The sequence below is a fragment of the Lactuca saligna genome, chromosome 2 (genome assembly GCF_052625555.1).
Source record: "Lactuca saligna cultivar CGN05327 chromosome 2, ASM5262555v1, whole genome shotgun sequence".
Taxonomy (NCBI): Eukaryota; Viridiplantae; Streptophyta; class Magnoliopsida; order Asterales; family Asteraceae; genus Lactuca; species Lactuca saligna.
This window is the reverse complement of record NC_136418.1, coordinates 158,871,555-158,894,828: the sequence shown is the minus strand read 5'-3', so window position 1 is coordinate 158,894,828 and position 23,274 is coordinate 158,871,555. Positions and strand designations below refer to the sequence as shown.

At 36.4% G+C, this 23,274-nt stretch overlaps 2 pseudogenes; both read right to left on the bottom strand.

Annotated features, from left to right (window-relative positions):
• Nucleotides 1–822: 822 nt before the first annotated feature.
• LOC145033041 (5S ribosomal RNA) lies at nt 823–940 on the bottom strand (annotated as a pseudogene).
• Nucleotides 941–5,752: 4,812 nt separating this feature from the next.
• Nucleotides 5,753–7,043, bottom strand: LOC145030295 (cell cycle checkpoint protein RAD17 pseudogene; annotated as a pseudogene).
• Nucleotides 7,044–23,274: the final 16,231 nt, after the last annotated feature.

Genomic DNA, 23,274 nt, shown 5'->3' with positions numbered 1-23,274 from the left:
TTGAATTTGGGGTTAGATTCTAGATGAAGGAGGGTGCAAGGACAACCAAATATACATAAATGACTAACAAATGGCTTATGACTGCAGAGAATCTCATACAGGATCTTCATCTGAGCTTTGTTGATCAAGACACGATTTTGAACATAGCACGTCGTGCTGATCGCCTCGGCCAAAAAGAAAACCGAAAGTTTAGATTCACACAACATTGTCATTGCAGCATCTTGCAGTGTTCGGTTCCGCCGCTCAGCAACACCATTTTGCTGCGGTGTGCGAACGACACTGTATTAACGGATTATCCCTTTTTACGCACAAAAAATGATCGAGAACGACATTCTTGAATTTGGTCCCGTTGTCAGTTCTGATCGCCTTCACCTAGTGATTGCTCTGTTTCTCTATCATTACAACAAACTTCTTAATCAAGTCAGCAATCCCAGCCTTGTTAGACAAGAAAGAGACCCACGTGAACCACGAGAAATCATCTATCACTACCAAGCCTGTTTTAGCAAGTGTGGCTTTCTATGATGTTTTCCTAGAGGGCAAGCCACACATTTTTCAAACATAATGAAATCTTTGACAGGAAGCCCGTACACTATTTCATTCTTTGCAAGTTGATTCAGGTTCTTTGCGTCAGCATGTCCAAGCCGATGATGTCATAGCATAGCATTATGCTCGGAAACCTTTGAGAATATCTGCTGACATTCCTCCGCAGCTGTTCCTGCACAATGAGCGAGATCATTTAGATTTGGGGACCCACGTCATTACAACCCTGGGTTTACCTGTAACACCCCCCTCTGGCACGTATCACAATATTGTCCGCTTTGGGCCACTCGACACGAGGACTTCCCAGGGGGTCACCCATCCCGGTACTACTCCCGCCCGAGCACGCTTAACTGCAGAGTTCTTATGGGATCTGCTGCCCTCACGGCTTTAAAACGCGTTGTGACAAGGAAGGTATCCACACCCCTTTATAAGGAAATGTTTCATTCTCCTTCCTAGCCGATGTGGGATCAGATCTAACCCACTTTCACCCCCCATTATAGGGTTCGACGTCCCCGTCGAACACATCGACCCGTGCCCTGGCTCTGATACCATTTGTAACACCCCCCTCTGGCACGTATCACAATATTGTCCGCTTTGGGCCACTCGGCACGAGGACTTCCCAGGGGGTCACCCATCCCGGTACTACTCCCGCCCGAGCACGCTTAACTGCAGAGTTCTTATGGGATCTGCTGCCCTCACGGCTTTAAAACGCGTTAGATCTGACCCCACATCGGCTAGGAAGGAGAACGAAACATTTCCTTATAAAGGGGTGTGGATACCTTCCTTGTCACAACGCGTTTTAAAGCCGTGAGGGCAGCAGATCCCATAAGAACTCTACAGTTAAGCGTGCTCGGGCGGGAGTAGTACCGGGATGGGTGACCCCCTGGGAAGTCCTCGTGCCGAGTGGCCTAAAGCGGACAATATTGTGATACGTGCCAGAGGGGGGTGTTACAAATGGTATCAGAGCTAGGACACGGGTCGATGTGTTCGACAGGGACGTCGAACCCTATAATGGGGGTGAAAGTGGGTTAGATCTGATCCCACATCGGCTAGGAAGGAGAACGAAACATTTCCTTATAAAGGGGTGTGGATACCTTCCTTGTCACAACGCGTTTTAAAGCCGTGAGGGCAGCAGATCCCATAAGAACTTTGCAGTTAAGCGTGCTCGGGCGGGAGTAGTACCGGGATGGGTGACCCCCTAGGAAGTCCTCGTGCCGAGTGGCCCAAAGCGGATAATATTGTGATACGTGCCAGAGGGGGGGGGGGTGTTACATTACCCTTGACATTCATAGATTTATCCTTTTGATTTTTCAATTTTGAATTACAATCAAATGCACCTTCGGAAGAAGAAGATGATTGAACAAGTGTAGATTTGGGCACCCACTGATAATTAGGTTTTGAAGAATTCACAGGTGATTTAGAAATAATTTCCTTTTGCTTTGAGCGTTTAGATTTTCAGCTAGGATTAGTCGAAGATCTAGATGCACCCTTTGAGAAAATCGACATTGGCTTAGCCGCATTTGATTTCAGCAAAGCACCTATGGCTGGTTTAGTGAAAACCTGTTTGTTCGTTTTAAGATCAGCCTTTTCTTATCATTATGAACTTTCCAATCATCATCACGAAGATGAGATTTCAAGGACCTTCTTGTTAGAGACCTTCCTCGAGACTCGTTTTCTCTTCTCAGTGTTGAAAAATGTATAAATGCCCTATTAGGACAGTTATGAGCAATGTGGACGGCAGTACCACAGTTGTAATATATTTGCTTTCTATCTTTAGAACTGCTAACAACTTTATCAAATTTTGTGCTCTTTTAAATTCTTCTAACTTTCCCACACGTGCAAGTGCAGGAGTCAAATTGTGTGATAGGTGTAGAAGGTGTGGGTGTGCTAGTATCAGATTCAACAGATTTAACAAAGACAACACCATATTTATCAGAAACATTATAGTTTGACACCAAATCATCACAAATCAAATCAGTTTTAACAGACACAGACTCATCACTATTCAAAATAGGACCACCAAATTTTGACACAAAATTATTATCAACCTCAATCGTTTCATCCTCCTGCTTTCCCTAACTTACTGACAAATCTGCAAAGGAAGTAGAAATGTTAGTATCTAACTCCCCAACACTACATTATGTTGCCTGTTCAGTAGCTGGTTTGCCATTAGCCATAGATGGCTCTCAGTTAATCTCATCCTGAGTCAAATGTTTAGCAGTTTAATTGTGATTGTATGGGGGAGGGACACTCTCATAACCTATTCTTACTTGCTTTTGGTCCTTCCACTTCATTTGCTTTTCAATTATTGTTGCAAAATTTTCACTTGACACATCGTATTTCTTGAAATTAAAATCAACATTTTCAAAATGAATTTTCAATGTGTGATGTTCTTCAGTCACAGCAGAAAGTTGTTTTTTAACAAAATTGTAATTCTCACACTTGTTGTAATCTTCCTGCAACTGCCTAAAATCCCTAGTCTTGGCCTCTAATTGTTCTTTTAATGGTCTCTGGCCTTTCCTAAGGTTATATCTCTCATACTTAAGATCCTCGTTCTCTCTTTTAATTAATTCAATTTGATCACGCAAGAATTTGATAGTATCAACACAAGTTTGAGAGCAAGAATTTTGACTGACCTCCTTTTTCTCTGGCTCTGGAGTGGTAGACGCCCTAAATGCGAATTGCAGTTCCATCATCTCCACCTCTGGCTCCACCTCAGATTCTCCTTCTGGGATGTCATTGATATGGGCAAGGTGTGCATTTTCAGGTCCTGAAATGTTCAAGGCATGTATCTAGTCTTCCTAGTCGAACGACTGAGCCACCACAACAATATTAGCAGTTTGGTTGTTGGTTGTAGCTCCCTTGCTACTTCCCATGGGCACCATTGTTCTTTCTTAATTCTCCCTTTTGTCTGGATTCGAACACTCTCTGGAAAAATGGCCAGGCTCATGGCAGTTGATGCATCTAAGTTTTCCCTTACTAAAGCCTACCTTCTTGTCAGCGTTCATTACCTAAGGTTTTTTTCCTATCTTCTTGGAGAATTTTTTTGATCTGAACTCGGCTATGGCGATCTGCCATGTGATATCTATCTCCTCAATATCCTCTGGATGTATTTGATCCAAGTCAACAAGGGATAGTTGAGGAGGTAACTCACCGGCCACGAAGGCATTGTAGCAGTTGACAAGGCCAGTAGCTAAAGCCATGTTTTCATCACTTTCATTGGGAGCAGAAGTTGGAGCGGATGCTTTTGAGGAAGATGCATCTTGTGGATAAAACATTGACGATTGGATGCTTTGAATGGGTGCAGTGGCATAATATGGTGGTTGAGAAGCAACAAAAGATTGAACTTGCGGGGTAGTGAAGGATGAGAATGCATTATTGGATTGAATCCCGAGGTTGGCAATTGAGTATGAATTCACATGATTAATCTCCCTTTTCTTGTCGTCAAGATCACATGCTTTGATAATGGCCATGGTTTCAACCAGATAAGTCGGTTAAGATCTTTTGTTTTCTTGATGACAACAATATTCATATCCCATGCCTTTGGGAGAGAATTCAACAGTTTCTTTTTGATTTCATATATTGGCACTGAAATCCCAGTCGAACTCATTTCAGTGGTCAATGTGATGAATCGTTGAAGTTGAGCTTTCAGGTTTTCTCAAAGAATGTAGTTGAACATATTGAATTTTTGCCTGAGCATATCCTGGTGACTTTGCTTCATGTCCTCATTTCCTTCATAAACCTCAACTAGTGCCTCCCATAGAGCTTTTGCAGAGGTATATTCTCGGAAACCCTGAGCAATCTCTGGGGATAAAGCCATTGTGAGTGTAGCCAATGCCTTTTCTTGTTCTTCAATCGTTTTAAAATATTGATCGGTGTAGTTCTCAAATGCCTTATCAATGACTGTTCCATTTTCTAGTGTCGTAATGATTCGAATTGGTCCTCTCAAGATGCTACACCAGATTTTGAAGTCCTTCATGTTGATGTATTTTTCCATTCTATATTCCCATTCTGGGAAACCTTCAGCGGACAGTAAGCGAGGAATTTGAGTTGTAGTTCCCATGATCGAGTCCAAGTCTTGGTGAGTTATTGAGCTTTGTGAATCCATTTTTTTTAATTAAACAAACAAACTAACAATGAAAGTACAATTGAAAATGAAAAGTTCAATGACCAAATGGGGTTTACGGCCGTATAGGGATCACGTCCGTACACTCTTCACGACCGTACACAAGGCAATTTACTGTCAAAAAATAAAACTTGCCCAACTACAGTTTACGGTTAAAGAAGTTGAATGGTTCATGGCTACAAGATGAACACGGTCAAATGTGATGAATTGTTCACGTCCGTATTCCTAGTTTACGGCCGTAAAAGCTTCAACAGGATGAACCTAATACCAAAAACAATAGTTTTTGAAGCAGATTTTGATCCTTTAGCCTTGATCAAACGAATGCAGATATCCAGAAACCACACACAAATTAACCACAAAAATGTAGAGAAAATTGAGTCGTAAACACCAAATACGAGTTTGACACCAGATTTGGCTCTGATACCAATTGTAGAGACCCAAATCCACGGATCCAAACCAGCAATCAAACAAGTAATCAATCAAATAAACAAGAATGGAGTAGAGAAAAAGATTAGTCAAGCAATGCACACGTTTATACCATAAAAACTTCAGGTACACCTTGAGCACACACATAGGACCGTGAACAGCTCTCTGCAACATTACTGACAACGTTCTGACACACACCTATTTGTAGGGACAGACCAAATGCAAATAAGGTTCATGGTACACTGCAATAAACACATAAAAGCAACAAGACCAAACCCTACAAATACATATACATAAAGAAACCTAGCCCAAACCATAAAATGTGACCTAACAGATACAACATTCTCCAGCTTATGGATGCATGCAAAAGAGGCAAAACAATTAAAAACATATATAATAGTAGAAAAAAACAGATCCTTTAGAAGCAAAGGAACACATGGTAACCAACCTTCTAATGTAACTATGTACCATGAATAATTTCCTGAATTCAAGCCCTAAGAGAATCATTGCCTGGTTTCTTATATAATAGCTTGAAGAATTAGTATGACATGTATTTGCAGGGCCAGAATAGTATTGGTTTACATTGTTAGGATTTGTGTCACCTAAGCACTCATAACACAATATTCAATGTTTTTATAATTTAAGTAATTACTACAATTATTAATATGTTAAAAGAATACCTTGAAGATGAAGCAAGAAGTGAGTATCACTTAGATATGAAGCTACAACCCATGCATCATCTATACCTTCCTCTTCAAAAAAATCTAAAACTGAATCAAATAAATAAATAAATAAATAAGAAATGTCATGATTAATGGATAGAAAAATAAAAAGAATTCCATTTTCATGTAGGAAATCAACAATAGGTCTTTCTTGTCCGTGTTCTTGACCAAGGACCTTCTCTGGTACATCCATTTTCATGGACAATCTTGTAAATAACTCCTTTAAAGAGTCTAGAACAGAAGAAAGAAGGTTAACAAGTTGTACTATAGAAGGAAGGGAAATAAAGTAATTTCCATACCAGATGCAGCCGTGTTCTCTGTTTCTCTTTTGTTATTAAGAAATTTCCCAAGGGCGTAGACCACATAGAGAGTTTCATATCTTCCACATGATAAAGAGTACCCATCATTCAAACAATTGGAATTTATAGAGCTACCTTAGATTTTGATTTTAGATTGAAGTACTGTAAGATGTGATTTCATTTCTGATATCACCTCCACTTGCTTAATTAGCTACAACATCAATTTGTTCAGTTTTTATTTTAAGTTTTTCTTCCCTACAAATCCTTGAAAGAATTTTCGTGATGGAGTTCATTGTGATTGGATTGAAAGCAACCTTAAAAGCTCATGCATTTTAAAGAGATGTTTGAAGCTCTTCCCAACATCTTGAGGTGTAATCGGTTGTGTCTGATCTACCGTAGTCTGTGATTAATATAACTGTTGGAACACAAACATATTGGACTAGAAGATGGAGACAACGTTGTAGTCTACCATAAGAAATCATTCCATTTGTAACTGGAGGATCATCAATCAAGATAACAAAGGATTTCTTTAGTCAATGAAGAAGAAATTAATCTGTATTTTCTTATTTTCTCAACAAAATTCTCAAATTCATCTAAATTTGACATGTAACGCAACCATGCATTGGCTGTATGAATGTGTTCTTCCCAAATTGTGGGAGTAGGTGTGTTCCATTCATATACTGTGACTCCAAGATGGGAGTCAATTGCTTCAATAGTTACAGATATTCCAACTCTAGGAAGTCTAGTTATGACAAGAACATAATTGTAATGATTGTTGTTTTTGGTTTTGATTATTTCTTCTAGCCATATTTTAAGCTCTTCAACCTTCTTTTTGTGAACATACAAGTCTAGCAAAGAGCGAGGCTTATACTTGTCTAACCATAGTTATTTGTTGTCTCGTTTATGACCTGAATTAGGATATGTAATCATATCAGATATGGAAGGAGGAGAAGGAGAAGGAGAAAGATATAAACATTCAGTTTCATTTGCAGGCCAGAATAGTATTGGTTTACATTGTTAGGATAATAGTACTACCCAATGGTTGGTTGTTAAGTCTGAGTGCATAAAAATTATAAGCATTGTGATGAGACCAAAAAGAGAAACTAAAAAAAAAAAAGCAGAAATTACAAGTTTTTTAGTACCTGTTATTATCTTGAGGATTCGGAGCATTTTCTTTACCATCATCTTCAACTGAATGATGTTCTAGACTTCTCATATTCTCTTTATCTTCTAAATTCAGAGCACTTTCTTTACCATTATCTTTATTTGAATGATCTTTTATACTTACTATATTCTTTTTATCTTCTAAATTTGGCAACGAGTTAATTTCAGCTTTAGAAGCATGTGGTTGTCTTTGAATTTGGTACGCTTTGGCAGGATTTAGGATTTGCAAGACACTTTTTTTTTCCTTGGAGTTGTCATTTACTTGGTAGCAACTTGTCTCGTCTTCGCCACATGTAGAAACTAACTTTTGAACAAGGTCTAATATTGCTTTGTTGGTCACGTATCTTTTGAGAAATCAAACAAGAAACACCTGCTAACCTTGGTATCCTAGGCTTTAAAGGTTTTGCAGGAGCTGAAAGTGGACATTTCATGCTAAAGAAACAGAAGTGGATGTATTAGTATTTGATTCTAATTTCACCAACAACTTGAATTGTATAAGAATCAAAGGAATCTTGAGATACAATAACTAATTCTGTGACAACTCAAACCTTTTTCCGTTTCCATTTACCGATTTCCATTAATAAAATTTAAATTTTATTTTTGAGTTTCCGTCAAACTTCTTGGTTTAGAAAAACCAACGAGTTTTATATATAATTGAATTTTATATACGATTCGGAACTAAAATCACGCGAAAAACCAAATAGTTTTCGACCTGAGCGAAGTTTACGGCTGTAAACCTGTCTATGGCCGTAAACCCGTTTGCGGTTGGTGCCAGGTGGACCCTACCACCGACCATACCCCCAACGTATATATACGGGACCCCACCTTCATTTTAACCTTCTTGACCGAAAACTCTCTCCTTCTCTCTTTCAACTCTTGACCATAAACACCAAAAACACCCTTTTTCTTTTGAAAATCATTGAGATTCGCCATTGGGAGTTGATTTAGAGCATCTAGAACACGTTTTTCATTGAATCCAGCATCCTTGTTCTTGAGTGTATGGCCGTACACCATTCAAATCTATAAATCTTCATTGACCGTAAACCAGTTCACGGCCATACACACTTCAAACCTTCAAAGGCCGTAAATTCTTTAAGAGGAAGTTCACGACCGTAAACTCCTTTCACGGCCATAAACCCCATTCACGGCCGTAAACACTTCCTAAGTGGTGAAAAAACCGCTTTCCTCGATTCAATCAAGTCCTGGTAACAATCCTTAACCGAAAGCAAGTGTTTTTTCTAACACTTTATCAAACGAGATCGCTAATTTTGATACATATATGTATTTAATTGTTACTAGGATTTCGTTAAGTGCCACATACAACAACTCGAGGGTCTTCATTTCCAGTTCGTTGATTCGATGCTTGCATACAACTAACAATGAGTTCATACCCCTATGCTTTTACCATTTTTAATGTTTTCAGGGGGGAATACAATCCAAACACAAATGATATTTGTGAACTTATACAAAAGAATTTCAACAGGATTAAAACTTATGCAATTTATGCAACCAAAAGACTTCCATGTTTTATACAATATTTAGATATCTTATCCCTTTTGTAACATGCCGAGCATAAGGGACGTTTTCAACGTACAACCATAATTGCATAGTTTTCAGATCAATATACGAACCAAGAACATGACATACATGCAAACTATAATAGGTATAGTTTGGGGTTTTCAATACACAGTTTTTACGAATTTAGAATTATACATTGCTAATTATATAAACTATGACAGATTTAGTTCATGATATACATTACTACGAGAGTAAAACATTTAATAATTATTTAAGTATAATTATTACCTTATACAGTATACATACGGATTCAAGTACAAAAGAACCATACAGAACTATATGTAAACTAGTTAATACACGATTGTGAGACAACACTTCAATTGTGCCTTTCGGGGTACAGGTTAAATCCTATCATAGTATAACCTGAGTCTCCTTGAGGGAGAGCATGAGATTTATGAATAGATCTATTCGGGACTGACAATCCTACACCTGAACTGATAGCTACAGTTAGGCAGGCATGCCTAGGGTGACAAATGTCATATATCCGACACTTGAATAACGTCATAAAGGTCACTAGGTCATATAAAGCATGGTTATACGACTCACAATAGTATAAAATAACCTTTGTTTATGGGATTTCACTCTTCATTCGTTTTATTTTAAATTAATAGAACTACTATACATTACACTCGAGGATTCCAGGGATATAATACTCGGTTTATTTTAAATAATAAGACTATTATACATACTGGTGGCAGCCAGGGTTTTCAAACAGAATATATAGCCAAAGTTTTCAAACAGAACATACTATACATACTGGTGGTAGTCAGGGTTTCCAAACAAAACATAGTATACATACCAGTGGTAGTCAAGTTTTACGAACAAAAAACAGTAACAAACATACATGTTAGAAAATATTGGATATTCTTGGGAAACATGCATACGTTTTTACAGAATTCAATTACTGGTTTTCACTACAAAAACATTCTTATGAACTCACCAGCTTTATGTTGATACTCCTTCAAAACTTCTTGTATTATCAGGAAATCCGTAGACAGGTATATCACACAGATTTTGAGAAGATGGAGCGTATAGAGTCACGTCTTTTACTTTTGGGTTATACTTTTGATGTATAAAAACATGAATCAAACAGATGTAAATATTTATCATATATTAAATGTAATGGTTGTGTTTACTTTGATTACTATGATGCAATTGTTGTGATAGTAGATATGACGTCATCCACCCCCGAACGTTTCCGCCGTTCCGGTTTGGGGGTGTGACAGATTCCGATGTTCTGTTGTGTTTTTCTACTATGGATTCAATCGACTCTTCAACCAGTATGCGGGTCCCATTTTGATAGCGTTTCTCATATGTGCTTATTTTAAATGGGAATTTTGTTGCAAGAGACATGAACGTCGAACTGTAGACATTGAAAATCAACAAAATTGTTAATTTATTTATTACGACGGTAAGTGGTTCTTGACGGAAAAAAGAAAAAAGGAGGAGAAAAGAATAGGAATCAATACCTTAAGTTGGAGAAAAGTTATTCTTGAGGTCCTCTTCCTCCTTCTCCCTCGACAGTGACTCAAAAATCCGACAACCCTAAAAAAAACTCGAACAACTCCCTCTCTAGCCACTAAGACGAACAAAGGGAAGATTAGGGTTATTTTGGGATGCTAAGGGTTTGGTTAGAGGGGATGTAAGAAGAGAAATCCGCCCTAACATAAGAGCCCAATGGGACCCCTACATCAAAACGAGGCTTCATCCCAAGGGTACATGGTGTCAAAATATGGCTGCTAATTAGGGTTTTTTTTTCTCATGTAGAGGATGTAGTTGGAGGTTTTCTTGCAGATTAAAGCCCGGGTTGTGTTGGACAAATGAAAAAGGGTTGGAGGTTTTGGAGGTGGGTGAAGATGAAGGCCCTACCTAGGGTATATTTCTAGCTAATTCAAAGATTAGCATTGATGGAAGAAGGTGGAGGCATCATTACAGGGAACAAGGGAGACTGAGAGAGGATTAAACAGGCGGGGGTTTTACTTTTTTGGGGATTCCATTTCTACCTTTGCTATTAAAATGCGCATTTCATTAAAAAAAATATAGAACGACATGCTTAGATGACACACATTTTATAATAAGCGCACTCAGAGTTTTTTTTACACTAATTTTAGGTCACACAAAAATGTGCGTCCTAAATCCTTCAAATTTCTGAAGAGATGACATTATTTTTAGGTCACAAACTTTTTCATATCATAAATCAATGTGTGTCATAAATCGCGTGTCATTAAAGGTCTTTTTATAGTAGAGAACATTCGTGGGATTCAAGACTCATGTTAAGGATCTGAGAGTTTAATAAAAACCTTTTGAAAAAATGAGTTTTCAAAAAGAGGTGGAGGAAGCAAAGTGTACAATCAGTCGGAGCTCGATGAAGTGATCTCCCAACATATTCATATTTGTATCGTATGTTGTATTATAATTGATGTTATTTGAGTTGATAGAAATGCATGCTAGTTGATAGGATAAGGAGTTATTTATGGGTTGTTTAGTATCTATGTTCATTTTTAGTCTGGTTTTGACCTTTTTCCTTGTGTATTTCAGTATGGTTTTTACCTGAGGTACAATCTCTAGCGGTCAATAGAGGCAAGGTACCAGTGATATGAGATCCATATGATCATTACTGTAAAGTTGGCCATGATGGTCTTGGAGGATATAACGGAGGTATTTAGGTCTATCAAGACTGTGATGATCAAGATGTTTGACGAGCGCTACGCTGCTATCATCGAGGCTGTTGTTGTCGTCGTAGTTAGATCTCATGGGGGGGGGGGGTTGATGCAATACTGGGAGTTCAACACCATGAAGCCCCTGCAGTTTGATGGGGTCTAGAAGCTGATTGCAGTTATGGGGCAGAATAATGATGTTGATGGGTGCTTTTATACCTGCTCTTGCTCGGATTATCCAAGGGTTCACTTTGCGCAAAACCTACTTCGCTTGGGAGATAAGGATTGGTGGAAGTTCGTGACTGTCAACTTTTCACCTATGGAGAAGACTGCTATAACATGGGATCGGTTTTTTGAGATGTTTCGTGAGGAGCATGTTCCCTTGGTGGAGAGGGAGCGACTGTCTCAGGAGTAACTGTTGCTCCGACAGACAATAAAGAAGGTGACCTATATCACCAGGATGTAGCACAAGAGATCTATGTTCTGCCCTAAGTATGCATCCACCGAGTAGGCACAAATGGCCCAATAGTTGAGTATGATTAAGAAGGACATCAGAGCATTCGTGACGAACTATCAGTATCAAACGTTGGTTGATTTACAGTCTAATTCTCTAAGGAGGGAGATTGAGTTCGAGCTGCAGGTGAGAGAGACCGAGGTGGATATGTAGAGGAGAGAAAGGAGACCAGTCCACTCGCATCGAGTGGTTAAGTGGGTAAAGAGAAGGAGTGTCTGAAGGTTTTGTGAGTCTACTTTAGTTGCAACCAAGCGAACCATGTTAAAGCCGAGGGTCCAGTCCTTGTGTCGAAGCCAGTTCAGAGTCCTGCTCCTGTGACCCTATGCATCACTGATGGGCGTCATGGGAAGGTTGAGGCCTAGAAGGCTCAGTGTCGATATTTTCAGTTGACTGTAGAAAAGGCTAGAGCAGCACCTGATGTCTTCGCTAGGATATGTCTATTTTACATTTCTGTTAAATTATTTCTTTCATATATGGTTATGTTGTGATTCTATTAGGTACTTTCATTATGAATTTTGTACACGCCTTGGTGTTTTTTGATTCAGGTGCGAGTCAGTCTTTTGTGATGAAATATTTTTGTAGAGATTTTAGTATTGCTCATGAGTTCCTAGAACTGACCTTTGAAAGTCGTTATAGATGATAATCATACGATTTTGGCTTCTGAGATATGCTAGGATTGTGTATTGGAGATTATTGGTGTTGGATTCCTGATTGATCGCATCCCTATTGTGAAGGGAGATGTTTGTGTGGTTGTAGGTATTGATTGGTTCGGCCGGTTCGGGGAATTGATTGAATGTGAAAGGCAGTTAGTGATGGCTCGTGACCTAGTGAGGGAGTCTTGAGTATATATAGTGAGGGTACTAGAGTTGGATCCACCTTCTGTTCCGCTGCTAGAGTGAGACAGTGTCTTCAACATGAATGTATGGGGTATCTTGCATATATGGTCGATATGCAGGACGGGGGAAGAATTAAGTTTTCGATGTCCCAATTGTGAGAGAGTTTCCTAATATTTTCCCTGAGGAATTTTCTGGCATGCCTCCCGAGAGGCTGGTTGAGCTCAGGGTCTATCTGATCTTTGGTGTCGTCCCAATTGCAAAGGCGCCATATCACCTTGTGTCACCGAGATGCAGGAGTTATCCTATCATCTTCAGGATGTAGCATCCCAAAAATACAGATAAAAAATTTTGTTTTTAAATTCATTTCATTCATAAGAAACTAATACCAAAATATTCAGGAAGTCGTATTGTATCATAACATCAGAGTATAAATCCTAAAATCACTAAGTGCGGAAAAAACATGGAGTGATGCAGCGATCAAGTCGGGCCCTTCCCCTTCAAAATAGAGGTACCTGAAATAGAAACTACAAACTTTAAGCATAAATCCTAGTGAGTTCCGCCAACATACCACATACAAATCAAACATGCTACACAACATGCCGAACAAACATAGTAACAAGCATACACGGGTTCTGGCCTACCCTTTCGGTCTATTTCAACCGGATACTGCCAAGCATATCTGGGTGTTGGCCCACCCCTTCTTTCTATCTCAACTGGATACTGCCATGTAACATCCTGATTCCCAGGTATGAGAATTTAATTTTATATAAGACAATTTTTCCTTGGAACTCGTCGAGTTGATGGCCTCAACTCGATGTGTTGAAGTTCTATGGGTCGCGGATCTTTTTGGAGCAACTCGATGAGTTGGTGGCTGAATATTAAACCCTAAATTTTAGGGATTTGCACCCTATTTAAAGGTCTGAAGTCCCATTTATGGCCTCCCTAATCACCTCTTCTCTCCAGAAACCCTAGTCTCGTGTTTTCTCTCCCATTTTTTAGTGTGTGTGAGCTTAAAGAGTGTTTCCATGGTGTTCTCTTGAAGATGCTTGAAGTTGGTGGTGCATAGCTTGAAGGGGGGAAGCCTTCAATTGATAATATTCTTGAGTTTAGCTACTCTTTGGATGTAAAAGGTTGAAAACTTGCTCATATATTGCTTAGATATCTTCCTTGGAAGTTTATTGTCATTTTTGGCTAATTTTTGGGTTTGCTGTTGGTTTGAGCATGTCATGAAGTTATAAATTCATATTTGAATGTTTTGTAGCCTCATTGGGCTTAAAGTTTTAAGCTTTATCTGGATCTAGGCTTCCTTCATGATCTAAGTCCCTTAATAAGAATTCTTTGAGTGTTTTAGCCTCTTTGTGTTATGTATGGATGTAAAGTTAGCAACTTTACATGGTTTCTCATCTCTTGGGTTCCAGATCTACATTCTTGAGCGTTAGAAGGGAGGAAAAAGGAATGAACGAGTTAAGCTAAGAAAAATCAACAAGTTGTCCTGAAAACTTGACGAGTTGGATTAGCTTTTCCCACTTTTCTAGATACTATAAGAAATCGACGAGTTGTCCTGATAACTCAGTGAGTTGGCTCGGATTTTCCCCATTTCTCTGAGTACTGAAGGAACTCAACGAGATGTTATGTGTAATCGATGAGTTGGGTCAACATGGAATGTTGACCTTGATTGTTGACTTTGACTTTGACCATGGTTAGCCAAGTTTGACATTTGAGGGCATTTTGGGTATTTTGAGGTTTTGATGGGTTGGTCATGATGGTTGTAGGGTTTGAGTCGGGAGTTGATATTTGGAGTTAGGTCTTATCAGTTCAGCTACTTGTGAGGTGAGTATTCCTCAATATACTTTCGGGTCGAAGGCACCAAAGTCGGCCCATTGGTTTGATAACCTAATATTTATATGTTGAGTATGTTATAGTTATGCATGCTAGTCTTGTTATGCTAGTTTGGTAGATCTATAGGACTACGTGTAAACTGCCAGTCTATCTGTTTATGATATTATATGTTACATGTCGACATATTGTGTGGGTTGGGTTTTGGCTGTACTGCTTTGTGTTGTAGCGAACAAACCCTGGAGTATGCCAGATATGAGCTAAGATCTAGATCTATAGGACTACCTATAAACTATCTATCTATCTGTTTATGATATTATCTATTACATGTCAACATTTTTTGTGGGTTGGGTTTCGGTTGTACTGCTTTGTGTTGTAGCCAAAAAACCCTGGAGTATGCTAGATATGAGCTAACGGTTAGGGAGGGCATGCCAGACTCATACTAAGGACTCATGAGCATTCCAGATACAAGCTGAGGGTCGGGCCAGGCATGCCAGACTCGTACTAGGGGCTTAGCGGTATTCAGTCTGTTGACTGACTAGGCCAGGGAGCAATCCAGACATAAGTTGTGGGCCTGTAAGGCAATCCAGACTAATGATGTGGGCTCAGGGGTAATCCAGTCTGTAAAGTTGTGGACCTATTGCATGTTGTTATTATATTGTCTTATTTAATATGTATTGGTATTTTGGGGGAAACTCACTAAGCTTTGGGCTTAAAGTTGTTGGATTATGTTTCAGGTACTTCTCAGGATCACGGGAAGGCGAAAGCGTGATCGTGCACCTCTTCATGTTTTAATTTCATGATTTTTGGATATCTCTGATATGAATCTTATTTTGGAAACAGTTTGTAAACAATGATGATGTTGAATGTTTTAAAAAATTTAAATTTTTCATGAATTTTATGGGTGTTACAAGTTGATATCAGAGTCTTGGTTTGAGTGAATTGGAGGAACACTTATGTGAATCCAGTCTCGAACTAAGGAAAAGATGTTCGAAATGATTTTCAAACAGTTTTCAAAATACTAAATGAGGGTGTGATATGTACGATCAGTAGGAGCCAATAAGTAGACCCCAAAATACCATATTATTATTTGATATAGTGATATGTTAGAACAACATGCTAGTGATAGGCTAGGGATCTTCTGTTGGCTATGAGAAAAAACAACATTCCTATGGTGTTCATGCAAACCCTAATGCTTGGATCTAGTTTTTCTATTTGTACATGCAATAATTGTCCAAGACTTTCAAACCCTAATCTAGTATACAACAAAAACGAAATTAACATCTAATTAACAAGTTAGAAGGTTACCTTTGATTGTTGGCTGAAGATCTTGAGCTTTTGAGAAACCTAGCACCTCAAATACGATGCCTCTAATGAATCACAAACACCAAAGCAAATATTGGAGAATGCAAGAGAGAGAGGGAGGAGGCTATAATCGGCTCTGGATTTCTCCTAGGGTTTCTGGTAGCCAAAATTGCGAAGCCAGGAAGGTCTTTATATAGGTGAGGAATTAGGGTTTCAGTCAAAGACCTAATCTGGTTGCTTACGCTTTAAGCAGCCCATAATATCTTTCTAGAATCCTATGTTTGGATGAAATCCTTATGGGCACCAGTCTTGCCTCAGAATTTAGAGAATCAACAAAGTACTCAAAAGTATAAAGGATCAAGTATGAACAATGCAAAGCTATTCAAGAACAATAAGAATGTTAGAGAGAATGATTGACTCAAAAGTATAAAGGTGTATGTTCCACTCATGTGCTTAATACAAAGGTGACAACTCCTTAAATGGCCAAGGAATAACTACAAGACAAACTGAAAAAGCAAGAGTGGACTATCAGACATCTGAAGATCAACAGACTAACACAACCGCTTATGTTGATCTTGCCCCATGTACTATACTATCAAACAATAACAACAAAACAAAATAGTACTTAAAACAATAAATGCACATTAAAAACTTACAAACATTATATCTCTAAGATGCATCTTGGACATGTCTTCTACTTCGGATTAGCATTCATTTCAGAACACATCATATCAGACCTTCTTCACCTTGGATTGCATAGGGGTCACTGTTCATGTTCTAACAATACTCAAAAACTGTAAGCCAAGCCTTAGTGAGTTCCCCAAAATACCATATAACACAATACATATACAATGCATGCTAACAACGGCTCACGGCCTTTCGTCTTTCCACCAGTAACGTGTGTATCTCGACTCACAGTCTATTGTTGTTCCATCATCAACATGAGTCCATAGTCTTACAACCTCTCACCCTTCCATTATCAACTCCTCACACATATATATATCAACATATATAAAAGAAAAGCAGATAAACAATATAACCCAAAGGGAAATTGAATAAGCTAACCTACATGCCTAACATCACATTACATTATAACAACATTCTACCATATAAAGGGTACATACTGTAAAATATAGTATAGTGAGAAAACTCACATAAACAGTTCTTGAAGCAGCTAAGTAGGTTGATTTGTAGATGGCTCAGCATGAACATAACCTATAATATACTATGTTGGTTACTTGTTATTTGAGTATAACAACTAATATTTAGATCCTTCACTAATCCTAAAACATACTTTCATGGCAATCAAATAAGGATCAGCCAGTCAAGACAGTCAGTTAGGTAGGACGATTTCAACATATAGCTTTTCTGAAATCCAACAACATAGCCAATGAGTCTATCCTAGACACATCTCCTTTAAGTAGACTACTCATAACATTTAACTGGGATAAATGAAAAATCTAGTACTTATCTGTCCATAACTACAACATAACCATGTATACATAAGACTAAGTATAACTTACTTGATTTGACAAAGTATGAATATCCATGAGCAGAACTTCGATGCCTACTTTCTTATCTCTTTTCGAAACTTCTAAAGATTCATTAATTAAGCTACATAAAGAGAAGTCAAATCATGAGGGACTAAAATGCTCGAGGGTGAGAGGAAAAATTCTCGTTTGAAGGGAGAGAATGGCATGAAGAAAGATGTAACAAGCCAATTTATACTAATTTTCAAAAGGTGCAGTGTGCCCTTCCCCATGTCACTTTTTAAGAGGTGTCACGTCATCATCAGTTAGGCGGGACGGTTGGGTCTCCATGTACCATGTGACGCATTCTTTTCGTGTCACTTCACCCTTCACAGGTAATTTCTCGCCTTCTTCGATAAATCGTAATTCTTGCATATGAGCTCTGTTCTTGATGTTTTTTATATCCACGATTTCATAATTTTGTGTACTACAACTTTTCTCAGGACTACCACAAAGGGAAAAATAACCACCAAAATCTTCTCAAGAACTCAAGAATACCCCAAGGAAGGCTTAAGGTCGATTTAGGATTTTAGGAGGTTTGTAGGCTGGTAAAGAGGCCAGCCCTAAAGACTTAAGGTGCTTAAATAGGGTACAACACACTTAAATTAGGGTTTCTTGAACTCCTCGTACGCCCAACGTACGAGGCCGAAGCTTAGCGATTAAATTGCTGACTACGCTTAGCGTACGCCTCGCGTAATGGTCCTCGCACGAGTATAGACTGTGTACTCCCCATGTACGCCCCGCGTACTAGGGTTTTTCCCCAAAACCCTAAATTCTTCCGAATGCCATAACTTCTTCATTATGAATCTGATTCCGACGATCCTTATATCCATGAAAATGTAACGAGAAGCTCTACGCTTTCATCATCTCATAATCACCTTAAAATTTCCCGAATAAAAATCCAATTTCCATCAAAGTCCAAGCTGACACATTACCAAAATACTCATTGGCTCCAAAACACAAACTAAACCCCCGGATGATCTAAATTTACATCGCCCACATAAAAAAAAAAAAAAAAAAAATCCAAATCTCATTTCCCCAATGGTCCTAAGTCTGATAATTCTCAATCTTTGGTCATCACCCCGATATAGGAAACGATTCGGAACAAGGTGTTACAATAATTAGGTATAATATAAACTAGATGCATTAGAAATGATGTATTAAGAAATACAATGTTATATACTGGGTAGATTACTAAAGTTTAGTGTCTTTATAAAAGAAAACTTGGAAGTACAATGGATAAACGAAAAAAAAATATCGTTGTGAAGCACACTTTTTTTACCAGTTGTAGCTTAAATTTAATTATATAGTTCTAAAAATTTCTTTTCTTGTATACAAAGTTCATTTATCGTATAAAAGATCATAGCCGATATAAGAATTAGATTTAGATATTTCTTTTTGATTGTATAACTTAGAGTGTAAATTTGAATATCAATAAAGAAATGTGTGATGGGCATGTAATTAATCTGTGTGTTCACTCTATACGTGTAATCATTTGTATTTTACTTGATTATCATCGACGGAGACACATAATTTCCTTTCGTCTATTCTAGACATTCCTTTTCATGTTTCGGTATTGTGAAGTCTCTATCATAAAAACATGTGGATCTATCTACTCGTTCGATCTATAACATATAAATTTTAATAACAAAACTTCGATTATACCATCGCATAGGATACCTTGTTATTAAAAATGGAGGAACATGCGATTGGTTATAGAATTGACAAAAAGCCAAAACCAATTTGGCATTCCTCGTCCCCTAGCACTTGTATGTCCTTATTATCATTTCTTGCAAAGTCCAAGAAACTTCCACAGTTCTATTTTGTCCTTGTTTTTGTAATTAGTATAAGTTCGAGGGGTGAAGTTGAAAATCTACTCGACAGTGTTTGGGTGATGGGGTCTACAAGTGATCAATCATGGATGATATATTCCATTTTACGAGTTGAAGCCACGGGTGCCAAGATTTAACCAGCAATTTTCGTACCAAACATTCTCTTCCCCCTTTTTTGTAATTTTGCCAAGGACATGGGGATGAATTCATGTAATATCCATTTTAATAATTAAACTAATTTTTATAATTATACATTAACTATATGATCTAATAACTATGATTGGGTTTTCTTTTCTAAATAACAAATTGAAAATTTTATCTAATCGAAAATAGCAAGAAGTTGGTATGTAAAAATTAAATATTATAAAAAATTAAGTGAATGTTTTAAAGACGATTCTTTTCAATTCATGGGCATGGTCATAACCATATGAGGACACTATCTTTCGTATCTCTATCACACGGTGCAATTAAGACTATTAATTATTCGGATAAAATTAAATTGGACAATTAGATAATTTTGATCGGATATTTGGTTTTTGGATCGTCTTTTAGCCAAAACGAAATATTATTTTGGATTTTGAATTGGTTTTAATTTATAAAATTATAACCAAATAGTCAAATAAAAAAAGAATAACAATTATTAATTTATTTAGTTGTATTATTTATTTTTAATGTATATTTTTAATCATTTATAAATTTATTAAATTAATTTTTAATAGATTAGAATGTTCAACCAATATAATACATTACTATGTATTTTTTTATCAAAAGTTTTTTGTCTTTGAAATACTAAACTACAATATATTTTTCGTAATAGTTGGTTATAAAATTTAACTCACAACTAAATAATTTTTAGTTTCTTTTATAAAATCGGCTAATACTCAAGTTATATATATTTTTTAAATGTCTTGCCTCTTGAAAACCGATGCAAGTGAATTGTAATTTGCTTGGATCGGATCAAATTTGAGTTTAGTAAATTAAAAATAACTTTTAAATTGTAAATAAATTAAAAATAAATCTAACATATTTATTATACTAAATTAATAGTCTTATGAAGAAGATTAGACGTATATTAAAAAAAAAAAAAAACTCAATGCAATTAATTATGTTATAGAATTGAAATTTACATGTCACTTATTAAAAGATATACATGAAGCATGGTGTTTTTTATTCTCTTTTTATTAAATATATTCTTTTAAGATTTTTTTTTTTTTTTTTTTTTTGACATTGTTATCATTTTTTTGAAGCAGAAAATTATGAACGTACCCTATAAAAATAGACTAATCTATGAGTAATAAAAAAAAATTCTAAAATTATGAGCATGCCCTTACAATTTGGAAGAAATCGTGACCGGTGTTGCCGGTAATTTTAAAGAAACAAATATAAGATTACCATTTAGTGTTAAGGACATCTATTTTCCAACTTAATCCCTTAAGATAACTAGTTAATATTAAGGAAAAAGAAACCCTCTTATATAATTAAGTTTTTTAAACATTAAGTCCATTGTAGATATTCAAAAAGGAATAATTCCATTTTACTTTTTTTTATCCATCTCCTTAATAAAAATAAAATTTTCCTTTTATGTCCTTTAGAAAGAACCCTTGTCACTCCTTACTTGATTTTGCCACTTTTTCCTTTATGGAACCCACAGTTTTCACAACATTTTCAACTCATTTTCATTTTCCCAATAAAATATGGGTTAAATACTCTTTCATTTCCAATCTTATTCCATTTAATCATATTTTTATCTTCAAAAAATATATTGCATTCTTTTAACTTATATAAATTGTTAAACACACCATTCTATTAATTTGATCTTAATAAATATATAATCTATATTTGTTTCATTACAATAATATTAAATAAATAAGATTATATTTATAACATTTAATTATAAGCTTTTGTAAAATACGTTATCGTGTTTTAAAATTTCAATATGTATATAAATTTTAATATGAATTTGGTAAACAATAAAAATTGTTTATAATTAATTAATATAATTTAATATATAAAACAATATTATAAGTATTAAATATTACATTTAAATTATATAGTTAATAGATAAAAATAAATTAAAAATATATAAATAAGGGACTAAAATCAACAATATAAAGTTCATCTCTGTTTTGAAAAAAATAAATAGTATAACATCATATTATTCATTTCCCCCAGAATGAATAAATTGGGTAGAGTTAAAGAGGAATGAGGGAAGAAATAACAGAAATAATTAAAAATTGAAATGGGTTGGAGATGCTCTTAGATGGTTTTATTTTTAATTTTAGTTATAATTTTTGTTTTAGTTTAATTATGATTTTAATATATGTTATTAAAATAAAGTATAAATAACAATAATATTCAAATATTTGAAGCAAAAATAAGATAAAAAAAATTCATATAGATCGAATAACGATTCTACACGGACATACTATTATCAGAATCTGTTAAATATATTTGTTTGATTTATATAATGTCATACCATAAGCTAAAAAAAATTAAAAAAAAAAATTAATAGTGGTGTAGTCTAAACAACTATCATAATCACAAATACTACAATTTAAAATAGGGATAATGACTTGAAAGGGTAACGAACTTTCAACTTTGTTCACATTTAGTCACTAAACTTTTTTTCGTTATCTATTTGCCGTTGAACTATTGAAACTGTCCACATTTTACCCTTATGACCGGCTGTTACCGGTCATAAGGGTAAAATGTGAACAGTTTCAATAGTTTAGTGGCAAATAGATAACGAAAAAAAGTTTAGTGACTAAATGTGAACAAAATCGAAAGTTCGTTTCCCTCTAAAAAGTTCAATGACTAAATGTGAACAAACTTCCTATTGTATTATGTTTTAGCAAATTATTTATTTTTGTTTAATTGTTGCAACATTTGTTGATGAAGAAATCTATGAAATAAAAAAACAAAATGTAACATCCGGATTTTCAGGTATCATAATTTAAGTAATTTTCTTTTGTGTTAAGAAGAGCGACTCGATGAGTTGACGCCTCAACTCGTCGAGTAAGGTCGCGACTGATGACTCGGATTAATGAATGGACTCGACGAGTAGGTGAGGCGACTCACCGAGTCCGCGTTGTTGGCAGAAACCCTAAATCTTTGGGCCCAAGCCATATTTAAAGGCACTTATGGCCTTCAATTGCGACTACTTTTCCCATAAGTGAGAACCCTAGCGAGCTTGAGTGTGTAGAGTGAGAGGAAGAGCTATATTGAGCTTTTTGGTGTGATAGATCTGGACCCTTCTAGGTCCAGAGAGCCAAGAATATGAAGCTTTAGTAGAGTAAACCTTGGGGTTCGAAGTTAGGAACCATTTATGGGATTTTTATGGTATATATAGTTACTTTCATCTTACATAGATATGAAGTATTTTATATAAATTACGTGCTATGTGTGCATATTATTTGAATACTTGCTGTCTATTCTGGATGAATGATTTTATACATGTTTTAAAAGATTAAAACGGTATATTTATTTTATATCTACAAATATGTTGCGGATGAAACATGGGTAGATGAAATAGTTGGTGTGTGATGAAATAAAATGATGAGAGATAGGTGATGATAATTAGGTAAATAGACGATGATGAATATGTGATGTAGGATGAAAGGAGATACCATAACCTTAACCGACAATGTGGTGATGTAGTCATCTACTAGAGTATAGATGGCAACCATGGACTATTCTAGACAACCCAGTGGAAACACCAGTAGACCCATAACCTGTAGGTGATGAATTACGAGCTCAGGCGATGTTGTAACTACGTATTCATGCGATGATACTCTAACTCCTTACTATGAATTACGAGTTCAGACGATGTTGTAACCACATATTCATGGGATGTCACAAATTCCGCATGCCAAACCAATGGTCATAATTCACATCAGTGAGAATGGTTCAA